Source organism: Manis pentadactyla, chromosome 13, assembly GCF_030020395.1.
Source record: "Manis pentadactyla isolate mManPen7 chromosome 13, mManPen7.hap1, whole genome shotgun sequence".
Classification (NCBI taxonomy): Eukaryota; Metazoa; Chordata; class Mammalia; order Pholidota; family Manidae; genus Manis; species Manis pentadactyla.
In genome coordinates this window covers 75604868-75617233 of record NC_080031.1, presented here as the reverse complement: position 1 = coordinate 75617233, position 12366 = coordinate 75604868, and the positions used below count along the sequence as shown (strand labels likewise).

The window sequence follows — 12366 nt, the reverse complement described above, 5'->3', positions numbered from 1 at the left end:
CCAGAGAGAGAACAAAGATTACTTATAATGGAAACCCCATGAAACTATCATCAGACTTCTCAGCAGAAACTTTATAGGCCAGAAAGGAGGGGCATGAAAAATTTGATGTACTGAAACAGAAGGACCTCCGACCAATAATCTCAACCCAGCAAGATTTTCTTTCAAATTTGAAGTAGAGATTCAACATTTTCCAGGTAAATGAAGGCCTAAGGAATTTATAACCATTGAAGTAGAATTACAGAACACATTAAAAGGACTGCTGTAGGCAGAAATGTTCTTTAGGCTGAAGAGCTTTCACCAGTGAAATAAATGCACATTAAAGGGAGTAAACCAGTTAATTACCAAGCACATACAAAATTAAAACAAAACAAAGGTAGTAAAGCTAACTACATAAGATGGCTCAAAGGATATACAAAAATATGCAGATTATGACATCTAATACATAAAGTGTGGAGGAGGAAAAAGAAGACAAAAGCACTTTTAGATTGTGTTTAAAATAAAGCAATCATCAACTTAATATAGCTGTTATGTACTTCAGAAGCAATCCTTGAACCTTATGATAACCACAAACCTAAAGCCTGTAACAGACACACAAAAAAGTATAAAAGGGAAATCCAACCACCCAAAACTAAAGAAAACCATCAACAAGAGAGGAAGAAAGGAACAGAGAGGAACCACAAAACAAACAGAAAACAGTTAATAAACTGATGATAATATATACCTACCAGTAATTACATTAAATATGAATAGACTGAATGCTCCAATCAAAAGACACGAGTGGCAGAATAAATAAAGAAACAAGACCAATATATATGCTGTCTACAGGAGATTCATTTCAGACCCAAAGACATGCACAAATTAAAAGTGAAGGGATGGAAAACGATGTTTCATGTAAATAATAGGGAGAAGATGATTCTAGTCCATGCTTTCTCTTCCATGGATGGAAGTTACACCCCACCAGAAATTTCAAATTTATTTGTAGTTCAGGAAGTCCCAAGGTAAACTCCATATAACTGCTGTTATATATATAATAATATGATTCCTTGTTTATAGTATTTTGTAAAGAATAGAGGATATCAGAGAGGAAGTTATTATAGGTAGAAAGGAACATTAGTTTGATAATCACTGACATAAAGATGGTGGCACAATAAAATACCTAATTTGTGATAACACATGCCTGGCTGAATTTCTTCTATAAACAAAATTTTGGCAATAATTTAAACATATATCAAATACATAGCTCCAGTAGAACCATTAAGTAAGAACATAAGACAGCCAGCTCGGCGAAAACAGCCAAGTTAATTATTGAATAAATTTGTGAGGTGTGGTGTGGAAACAGTGTAATAAGGATTTGTGATCAACAGACTTGTAACATGCACAATTTATTCTTGATGACAATGTAATAGACAATCCAATGTATGGAGGTCCATCTGTATTTCAAAGAAAAAGAGAAATAACCATTATAGATATAATGCATACATAACTTCTCTCTAGGAATCTTATCCTCAGTCATTATTTAAGGCAGGACACTGGCCCATAAACCTTGTCAGGGCTCCCTTGACCTCATTGTTCCTCACACTGTATGTGAGGCTGTAAAACACAGGGTTTAAGATAGTATAAAATGCTGACACAACCTCGTCATGATTAGCTGACCTAAAGGATTTGGATTTCATATAAGTAAGAATGCCTGCTCCTTAAAACAGTCCCACCACAGCCAAATATGAGAAGCAGGTGGCAAAAGCCTTTCTGTGGGCTTCTGTAGAACGCATCCGGTGAAGAGCAGCCAGGGTGAGACCATAGGAAATCAGAATGAGGAAGGTGGGACCAGGAGCATTAACACACAGCAGGTGTACACGTCAGCACAAGCCAAACGCACCAGAGTGAGCACGTCACCGAAGAAATGGTCAGTTTCATGAGCCCTGCAAAACAGGAAGCCCAGGGTGGCAGCAGCCTGCATGAGCCCATCAGCTGCTCCCAGGAACCAGGACCCCCAGGTCATTAGCAGGAATAGTCTTCAGTTCGTGAGTATCGGTATCTCAGGAGGTGGCAAATAGCCACATAGCGGTCGTAGGACATGGCTGCCAAGAGGAAGCACCCACCTCCTCCCAATGTGAGGAAGAAGACCTGCAACCCACAGCCAGTGGGGGAGATGGACTTTCTCCCTGTCATGTAGTGAGCAGTCATCTTGGGCACAGTAGTGCAGACCAGCACCCGGTCCGTGAGGGAGAGCTGGCTCAGCAGGAGGTACATGGGAATGTGCAGCCTGGGGTCCCGGTGAATCAACAGGATCATGAGGGCATTGCCCACAAGGAGGGGAAGGCAACTGTCGTAGCCATCACAAATAGAACGGGTGGGCTCCTGAGTGGTTAAAGAGTCCTAGGAGAATGTACTCTGAGGTGGTGTTCCCACTTTACATGATTTCAACAGGATTGACACTGAAAACAGAGAAATAGATGTGTTTTCATCAGTTACAGTGCTCCATTTCAAATATATTTTTCATGAAAATAACTGAAAATAACAAAACATTTCAATTACTTGATCTGCCATTTGAAAAATCTTTTAACTAGGGCATAAAATTAATTTCAGTATTTTCTTGTTTTCAAGGTTTGAATTTTTAGTACTTCTCAATTTAGTTTTTTTAATTGACACAATGAATGAGAATTCTTCGTAAATCCAATTTGCTTTGTAAAGGTATCTTTATGCTCTATGATAGCAGCACAAATGGATAAGATGTTAACTACATAATTTATAAAATATTTGTTCTAGCCTTGTATCAAATACTGTAATATTTTTAGAAACAGAATTAAATCGATGCATTTAACTGTGTAAAACTAAGTACTTGATAGTGGAGTTATACTTATGTAACATTTCAAAACTTATTGAAACTTAACCAAAATCAGATAATTTTTCCTGATGTTGAGTAATCTTAGGAGACATTCTTTCCTTTCCAAACAAGATAACTTATTTCCTCTGGTCTAGGGACTGACAGGCCTGAGTCTGCAGATGGAAACATAAATACTTGGAAGTGGCAATGCCTTTAGCTTGAATGTATCACGTTATACACTGAAAACAAGAGTGACCTTCTTTGAATGCTGTTCCCCAAACCAAGTCTGTACTGCTTAGTGTGCCCTCATTTACTATATAAAGGCACTCGTGTAATGACACTGTTTCTCCTCAAATTCACAGAAATATAGTATCTTCTGATAAAGAAGAAAAAATAAAAACTCTTTCATTTCTCACCCAACACAGAGATAAATTTCTTTCCTCCTTGGTGCCAAGAGAACACACATATTTAAAGACAATTTCATTTCATATCTGCTGCTACAGGAACTATTCATTCTTTTTGAATAAATATGACCAGAGATAGGGATGGTGATTCAGTCTCAAGGATCTGATGTAATTCAATGAAGTAATATGGCTGCAGGAGTCCCCATCCTCAATGGTCATTCCTTCTTCCCACTGCACACAGCGCTCCCGTACTGGAAGGCCAATGAAGACAGACAAAGGCAGTGCCAAGCCTCAGTCTGTCCCCAGCCCCACTGTGGGAGCATCGTGGTTGTAGGGGCGGCATTCTGCTGGAGGGTTTTAGTTGGTTGACTCAAGGTTAGACATCACATAGCCCACTTCCTCTTTGCATTTTCCAAAACTTTTCTACCTGTAAAGCCCTATATTTGTAAATTGATCTCTGAACACCTAGTAACTAATCCTCCTGGCTCATTTCTTTGATTGGAAGACTTCTTATTTTCCATTATTCTGATCTCTCTTTGTTGAATGTTGACAAAACATTAAACTTGTTTAAAAATCAATGCATTAAGGGGAGGGGCGGAAGATGGCGGCGTGAGTAGAGCAGCGGAAATCTCCTCCCAAAACAACATATATCTATGAAAATATAACAAAGACAACCCTTCCTAGAATAAAGACCAGAGGACACAGGACAATATCCAGACCACATCCGCACCTGAGAGAACCCAGCGCCTCGCGAAGGGGGTAAGATACAAGCCCCGGCCCCGCGGGAGCCGAGCACCCCTCCCCCAAGCTCCCGGCGGGAGAAGAGCAGGCAGAGCGGGAGGGAGACGGAGACCAGGACTGCCGAACACCCAGACCCAGCCATCTGGGTCAGAGTGCAGGGCGCTCGATACTAGGAAAACAGGGCAGCAAGAACAGTGAGCAGGCACTGGAGGCTGGGCGACAAAGACATAAGAAAAGCGTGCGACCATTTTTTTTTTTTTGCTTTTCTGTTGTTTTGTTTTGGCGAGCGCTTTTTGGAAGTCTTAAAGGGATAGGGACCCCAATACTAAGGAAACAGGGCAGAAAGACCGGTGAGCAGAGGCCTGAGGCTGGCACCGGAGAATAAAGAAAAATGAACGAACACCTTTTTTTTCTTTCTTTTTTTTTTTTTTTTGGTGGTCGTTGTTTTGTTTTGGCGGGTGCTTTTTGGAAGTCTTAAAGGGGCAGGGCGGATCACTTAATCCAGAGGTAGGGAATCCGGGATCTCTGGGCACCCTAACCCCTGGGCTGCAGGGAGCAGGGAGGCCCCTTACGGAGATAAATAGCCTTCCAGCAGCTCCTGCTCCAACATGACACCACCATTTTGGAGTAGCTGCCCGAGCCAGGCCACGCCCACAGCAACAGCGGAGATTAACTCCATATCAGCTGGGCAGGAAGCAGAAACCCTGTCTGCGCGCAGCTGCGCAGCACAAGCCACTAGAGGTCGCTGTTCTCCCAGGAGAGGAGGGCCACAAACCAACAAGAAAGGAAGTCCATCCAGCCATCACTCGTCCCAGTTCTGCAGACTATTCCTATAATCATGAAAAGGCAAAGCTACAGGCAGACAAAGATCACAGAGACAACACCAGAGAAGGAGACAGACCTAACCAGTCTTCCTGACAAAGAATTCAAAATAAGAATCATAAACATGCTGACAGAGATGCAGAGAAATACGCAAGAGAAATGGGATGTAGTCCGGAAGGAGATCACAGATGCCAGAAAGGAGATCACAGAAATGAAAAAATATCTGGAAGGGTTTATAAGCAGAATGGATAGAATGCAAGAGGCCATTGATGGAATTGAAATCAGAGAACAGGAACGCATAGAAGCTGACATAGAGAGAGACAAAAGGATCTCCAGGAATGAAACAATCTTAAGAGAACTGTGTGACCAATCCAAAAGGAACAATATCCGTATTATAGGGGTCCCAGAAGAAGAAGAGAGAGGAAAAGAGATGGAAAGTATCTTAGAAGAAATAATTGCTGAAAACTTCCCCACACTGGGGGAGGAAGTAATCGAACAGACCACGGAAATACACAGAACCCCCAACAGAAAGGATCCAAGAAGGGCAACACAAAGACACATAATAATTAAAATGGCAAATATCAAGGACAAGTAAAGAGTGTTAAAGGCAGCTAGAGAGAAAAAAGGTCACCTATAAAGGGAAACCCATCAGGTTAATGTCAGATTTCTCAACAGAAACACTACAGGCCAGAAGAGAATGGCATGATATACTTAATACAATGAAACAGAAGGGCCTTGAATCAAGGATACTGTATCCAGCACGACTATCATTCAAATATGACGGTGGGATTAAACAATTCCCAGACAAACAAAAGCTGAGGGAATTTACTTCCCACAAACCACCTCTACAGAACTTCTTACAGGGACTGCTCTAGATGGGAGCACTCCTAGAAAGAGCACAGCACAAAACACCCAACATATGAAGAATCGAGGAGGAGGAACAAGAAGGGAGAGAAGAAAAGAATCTACAGACAGTGTTTATAACAGCTCAATAAGCGAGCTAAGTTAGGCAGTAAGATACTAAAGAGGCTAACCTTGAACCTTTGGTAACCACGAATTTAAAGCCTGCAATGGCAATAAGTACATATCTTTCAATAGTCACCCTAAATGTTAATGGGTTGAATGCACCAATCAAAAGACACAGAGTAACAGAATGGATAAAAAAGCAAGACCCATCTATATGCTGCTAACAAGAAACTCACCTCAAACCCAAAGACATGTACAGACTAAAAGTCAAGGGATGGAAAAACATATTTCAAGAAAACAACAGTGAGAAGAAAGCAGGGGTTGCAGTACTAATATCAGACAAAATAGACTTCAAAACAAAGAAAGTAACAAGAGATAGAGAAGGACACTACATAATGATAAAGGGCTCAGTCAAACAAGAGGATATAACCATTCTAAATATATATGCACCCAACACAGGAGCACCAGCATATGTGAAATAAATACTAACAGAACTAAAGGGGGATATAGACTGCAATGCATTCATTCTAGGAGACTTCAACACACCACTCACCCCAAAGGATAGATCCACAGAGCAGAAAATAAGTAAGGACACGGAAGCACTGAACAACACATTAGAGCAGATGGACATAATAGACATCTATAGAACTCTACATCCAAAAGCAGCGGGATATACATTCTTCTAAAGTGCACATGGAACATTCTCCAGAATAGACCACATACTAGGCCACAAAAAGAGCCTCAGAAAATTCCAAAAGATTGAAATACTACCAACCAACTTTTCAGACCACAAAGGCATAAAACTAGAAAAAAACTGTACAAAGAAAGCAAAGAGGCTCACAAACACATGGAGGCTTAACAACATGCTCCTAAATAATCAATGGATTAATGACCAAATCAAAATGGAGATCCAGCAATATATGGAAACAAATGACAACAACATCACTAAGCCCCAACTTCGGTGGTACACAGCAAAAGCAGTCTTAAGAGGAAAGTATATAGCAATCCAAGCATATTTAAAAAAGGAAGAGCAATCCCAAATGAATGGTCTAATGTTACAATTATCGAAATTATAAAAAGAAGAACAGATGAGGTCTAAGGTCAGCAGAAGGAGGGACATAATAAAGATCAGAGAAGAAATAAATAAAATTGAGAAGAATAAAATAATAGCAAAAATCAATGAAACCAAGAGCTGGTCCTTCGAGAAAATAAACAAAATAGATAAGCCTCTAGCTAGACTTATTAAGAAGAAAAGAGAGTCAACACAAATCAATAGTATCAGAAACGAGAAAGGAAAAATCACGACGGTCCCCACAGAACTGCAAAGAATTATTGGAGAATACTATGAAAACCTTTATGCTAACAAGCTGGGAAACCTAGGAGAAATGGACAACTTCCTAGAAAAATATAACCTTCCAAGATTGTCCCAGGAAGAAACAGAAAATCTAAACAGACCAATATCCAGCAATGAAATTGAAGCGGTAATCAAAAAAATACGAAAGAACAAAACCCCAGGGCCAGATGGATTTACCTCGGAATTTTATCAGACATACAGGGAAGACATAATACCCATTCTCCTTAAAGTTTTCCAAAAAATAGAGGAGGAGGGGATACTCCCAAACTCATTCTATGAAGCTAACATCACCCTTATACCAAAACCAGGCAAAGACCCCACCAAAAAAGAAAACTACAGACCAATATCCCTGATGAACGTAGATGCAAAAATACTCAACAAAATATTAGCAAACCGAATTCAACAATACATCAAAAGGATCATACACCATGACCAAGTGGGATTCATCCCAGGGATGCAAGGATGGTACAACATTAGAAAGTCCATCAACATCATCCACCACATCAACAAAAAGAAAGACATAAACCACATGATCATCTCCATAGATGCTGAAAAAGCATTTGACAAAGTTCAACATCCATTCATGTTAAAAACTCTCAGCAAAATGGGAATAGAAGGCAAGTACCTCAACATAATAAAGGCCATCTATGATAAACCCACAGCCAACATTATATTGAACAGCATGAAGCTGAAAGCATTTCCGCTGTGATCGGGAACTAGACAGGGATGCCCACTCTCTCCACTGTTATTTAACATAGTACTGGAGGTCCTAGCCACGGCAATCAGACAAAATAAAGAAATACAAGGAATACAGATTGGTAAAGAAGAAGTTAAACTGTCACTATTTGCAGATGACATGATACTGTACATAAAAAACCATAAGACTCCACCCCAAGCTACTAGAACTGATATCGGAATACAGCAAAGTTGCGGGATACAAAATCAACACACAGAAATCTGTGGATTTCCTATATACTAACAATGAACCAACAGAAAGAGAAATCAGGAAAACAACTCCATTCACAATTGCATCAAAAAAAAATAAAATACCTAGGAATAAACCTAACCAAAGAAGTGAAAGACTTATTCTCTGAAAACTACAAGTCACTCTTAAGAGAAATTACAGGGGACACTAACAGATGGAAACTCATCCCATGCTCGTGGCTAGGAAGAATTAATATCGTCAAAATGGCCATCCTACCCAAAGCAATATACAGATTTGATGCAATCCCTATGGAACTACCAGTAACATTCTTCAATGAACTGGAAAAAATAATTCAAAAATTCATATGGAAACACCAAAGACCCCGAATAGCCAAAGCAATCCTGAGAAAGAAGAGTAAAGTAGGGGGGATCTCACTCCCCAACTTCAAGCTCTACTATAAAGCCATAGTAATCAAGACAATTTGGTACTGGCACAAGAGCAGAGCCACAGACCAATGGAACAGACTAGAGAATCCAGAAATTAACCCAGACATATATGGTCAATTAATATTTGATAAAGGAGCCATGGACATACAATGGCAAAATGACAGTCTCTTCAACAGGTGGTGCTGGCAAAACTGGACAGCTACATGTAGGAGAATGAAACTGGACCACTGTCTAACCCCATATACAAAAGTAAACTCAAAATGGATCAAAGACCTGAATGTAAGCCATGAAACCATTAAACTCTTGGAAGAAAACATAGGCAAAAACCTCTTAGACATAAACATGAGTGACCTCTTCTTGAACATATCTCCCCGGGCAAGGAAAACAACAGCAAAAATGAGTAAGTGGGACTATATTAAGCTGAAAATCTTCTGTACAGCAAAAGACACCATTAATAGAACAAAAAGGATCCCTACAGTTTGGGAGAATATATTTGAAAATGACATATCCGATAAAGGCTTGACGTCCAGAATATATAAGGAGCTCACACGCCTCAACAAACAAAAAACAAATAACCCAATTAAAAAATGGGCCAAGGAACTGAACAGACAGTTCTCCAAAAAAGAAATACCGATTGCCAACAGACACAAGAAAAGATGCTCCACATCGCTAATTATCAGAGAAATGCAAATTAAAACTACAATGAGGTATCACCTCACACCAGTAAGGATGGCTGCCATCCAAAAGACAAACAACAATAAACGTTGGCGAGGCTGTGGAGAAAGGGGAACCCTCCTACACTGCTGGTAGGAATGTAAATTAGTTCAACCATTGTGGAAAAAAGTATGAAGGTACATCTAAATGCTCAAAACAGACTTACCATTTGACCCAGGAATTCCACTCCTAGGAATTTACCCTAAGAATGCATCAATCAAGTATGAGAAAGACAAATGCACCCCTATGTTTATCGCAGCACTATTTACAATAGCCAAGAATTGGAAGCAACCTAAATGTCCATCGATAGATGAATGGTTTAAGAATTTGTGGTATATATACGCAATGGAATACTACTCAGCCATAAGAAAAGGGCAAATCCAATCATTTGCAGCAACATGGATGGAGCTGGAGGGTATTATGCTCAGTGAAACAAGCCAAGCGGAGAAAGAGAAATACCAAATGATTTCACTTATCTGTTTAATATAAGAACAAAGGAAAAACTGAAGGAACAAAACAGCAGCAGAATCACAGAACTCAAGAATGGACTAACAGGTACCAAAGGGAAAGGGATTGGGGAGGATGGGTGGGTAGGTAGGGATAAGGGGGGGAGAAATAGGGGGGTATTAAGATTAACATGCATGGGGGAGTAGGAGAAAAGGGAGGGCTGTACAACACAGAGAAGGCAAGTAGTGACTCTACAACATTTTTCTATGCCTATGGACAGTGACGGTAAAGGGGTTTATAGGGGAGACCTGGTATAGGGGAGAGCCTAGTAAACATAATATTCGTCATGTAAGTGTAGACTAGTGATACCAAAAACAAAGTAAAAAAAAAAAAAAAAGGGCAGTTCCTGTGCGGTAACCTCCAACGAGTTTTACACAAGGGTATAAAGGGCATATAAAAGTGAAGGTAAAGGGTCTGTTTGTGTTTATACAGAGGATCAAAGCCTAATTGGGCTAAACCGAAAATGAACTAAGATACGATATGAAAAATAAATTCCAACATCTGCACTCTCTGGAAGACTCATGCCAGAAGATGATCATCAAAAAACCCCAACAAAGATCCACGCACTGCTACAGCTGTAGATGCACTCATCCCACCAGTTCCTGGACTTGCCATGGGAATGAGGAAGGAGATATCTAAGCTGGCCTGTGCATACAGTAAAACAACAAATTTGACTGGATCTATACTGTTGGAACTCAACCTAGAATTTGGAGAAGTGCAAATTGTAGCGCTCCAAAGTCTTACAACTACAGACTATTTACTGTTAAAAGAACATATGGCATGTGAACAGTCCCCAGGAATGGGTTGTTTTAATGTGTCTGATTTGTCTCAGACTGTTCAAGTTCAGTTGGACAATATCCACCATATCATAGATAAGTTTTCACAAATGTCTAAGGTGCCTAACTGGTTTTCTTGGTTTCACTGGAGATGGCTGGTAATTACAGGTATGCTTTGGTTATGTAACTATACTCCTATTATGTTAATGTGTGTGCGCAATTTAAGTAGTAGCTTAAAACCTATTCATGCTGAAGTTACTCTACAAGAAGATATATCAAAGCAATAATCAATCTTCCCAGGTTTTCCTCCGCCTGCTACTTCTATAGCTTTTCTTCTTCCTTCCTAATTACAACCCTTAAATAGATTTCGTGCCTCGTATCAAATTTACCGAGTATCATAATTCTTCGAAGTGGTAAAGATACCTCAAGACAAATGCTGGGCATAGAAGCCACAGGGCATAAACATGCAAAGAAGTAAAAAGCTAACCTTTTCAAACAATAAGGCTTCCCTCTCACTTACCAACTTCACATTTCCCTGTATGGCCCCGGAAGATGACTGGTTAGCCAGAGACGGGTAAGATTCCTCAATGGAGGAACAACCTAAGACAGGCACAGTCGCAGGGGGGCCATCAGGTGAGAAATTGGGGATCAACAGAGGTGAGGCTTAGAACCTCACTACCCCTGTTCTGAGAGAAATCTTCTGCATACGTGGATGTTTTATTGCCCTGGTCTAGCTTGGATTAACACGTAGTCTACAGGCACACACCTGATCATCTACATTTGCTCTCTTACAACACTAAACTATGTTTTCTACCTTTATCTTGTATCTACCTACCACTTCTGCATTTTATTAAAAATAATAATAATAAAGAGAGAAATGTGGTATCCACATATAAATCAAGTATAAAAACCAAATGAGTATTCATATTTGAACTGACTGTTTAGAGTTCATAATGCATGAGCAAAACCGAAAGTTTCTGTGATGACTGCCCTTGTACTGTTCACCATGTAACTTATTCATTATGTAAGAATTTGTTCTACATGTAAGAACTTGTTTGTTATGCCTCAGAAGATTGGAGACTGACGATAATTAGGCTTGGGGTGGATTAATGATTGTGCATTGAGCATTGACTCCCCTATACAGAATTTTATTGTCGTTAACAACCATTTGATCAATAAATATGAGAGATGCCCTCACAAAAAAAAAAAAAAAAAAAGGACAGACTTCCAATGGTAAAATAAATAAGTAACCGGGATGTAATGTATAGCATAAGGAATATAGTCAAGATATTGTAACAGCTTGGTAGGGTGATAGCTGGAACCTAGAATTATGTATATAAATGTTCTACCACTGTATTGTACACTTGAAACTAATGTAATGTAATACTGTGCGTCAACTACCCTTCAATAAAAAATAATTATTAAAAAAATAAATCAATGCATAAAAAGTAAATGGTGCCTTTGTGTGTGCATGTGTGTGTGTGTAGTAAGAGAGTACTTGAGAAAGAGAAAGAACATTTTTAAGAGGTGGGGAGTCTGAATGCCACTTATGTTTAGTTTTTTAAAAACAACAATAAAAGATAAGGAAAGTAAGTGTTAAAAATCTGTAGTTTAGTCATTGTAGGGTATTGGGTCATTTTCTTAAAATAATTTTTGCTATTGTTGTACCCATTTTTAAGTATTCTGTAGTACAATGACATGCACATTTGCATTTTTTCTGCAACTGTCACCAATATCCATTGCCAGGACTCTATGCATATTCTCAAACTGAAAATACATGCCCATTAAACAGTGACGCTGTAATCCTCCTGCCCCCAGGAACTGGCATGCATCTCACTACTATTCTGTCTCTTTAAATTTGACTCTTATAGGATCATCAGGTAAGTG

General features: G+C 39.5%; 1 pseudogene; it reads right to left on the bottom strand.

The window, feature by feature from the left end:
- Positions 1-1505: 1505 nt before the first annotated feature.
- LOC118909468 (olfactory receptor 2T8-like) lies at positions 1506-2416 on the bottom strand (annotated as a pseudogene).
- Positions 2417-12366: the final 9950 nt, after the last annotated feature.